Genomic DNA, 1,039 nt, shown 5'->3' on the forward strand with positions numbered 1-1,039 from the left:
CCAGTTACTAGGGTGACCAGATTCCTCTCATAGGCGTTTCTAGGCTGAGACCTGATCAGGGCCCAGTGGACACCAATGACATCACAAAGTGGAGATTGTCACTAAGGCAACTCATGACCAGTTAGGGGCTGGAGCATAGGGGTATAGTGGGCTGCAGTAAGCTCTGGCGCCTTGAAAGACTCAGGCCAGCAAGAAAAATCAAGCTGTGACAATCAGGGCAAAATCCAGCAAACATCATGGCTGGAAACAAACACAATCGCAGCTCCTGTAAGCCTAGAAGACAACGCCGTTCCCATTTCAGAAGAGCAGAGCTGCAGTTTCCTGTTAGCCACGTGGAACGCTGCCTGCGAGAAGGTCAGTATGCCCGACGCCTGAGCTCAACAACACCTGTTTTCCTGGCTGGTGTTCTCCAGTACCTGACAGCCAACATCCTGGAACAGGCAGGGAAGGAGGCCGAGAACAGCCACAGGGTGTGCATCACTCCAGAACACGTGAAGAGGGCACTGCAAAAGGATGAACAGCTCAGATGGCTCTTGGAGAAGGAAGATGACACCCATTCTCAGGAAGAAGAAATGTCCCAACCTGAGGAGGAGGAGGAGGAGGAGAGGATGGAGGAGGAGGAAGAGGAGAAGAAGGAGGAGGAGAAGAAGGAGAAGGAGGAAGAGGAGAAGAAGAAGAAGGGAGGATTCCTGAGTTTCAGAGCCCTGAGGAATTTCATCAGCAACCTCCTCCAGCTGCCAAAATCCCCATAGATGAAACACCCCAGGTTGCTTCCATCTGCCCAAGCTATTAAACTGTGTAAACGTATGACAGTGCTCCTGACTCCTCTCAGTTTCCGTCACTTTGGGTTGGAGGTGCCTGTGAGACATCTAGGAGAAACTATCCCCAGAGAACTGAAGTGGGGGAAGGGGTGGCCAGTGTGGAGTGTTTGAATTAGTGATTTAGAGGGGCAGTTTCCAACGGTGACGGTGAGGGCACTGGCCCTGTGGGGAGGAACTGGCTTTGGTAGGCACCGAGACTTCCTCATTGCCTCTGAACA

At 52.3% G+C, this 1,039-nt stretch overlaps 1 pseudogene; it reads left to right on the forward strand.

The window, feature by feature from the left end:
- The first annotated feature begins 236 nt into the window (after positions 1-236).
- LOC144338550 (histone H2A-like 3 pseudogene) lies at positions 237-693 on the forward strand (annotated as a pseudogene).
- Positions 694-1,039: the final 346 nt, after the last annotated feature.

Source organism: Macaca mulatta, chromosome X (genome assembly GCF_049350105.2).
Source record: "Macaca mulatta isolate MMU2019108-1 chromosome X, T2T-MMU8v2.0, whole genome shotgun sequence".
Taxonomy (NCBI): domain Eukaryota; kingdom Metazoa; phylum Chordata; class Mammalia; order Primates; family Cercopithecidae; genus Macaca; species Macaca mulatta.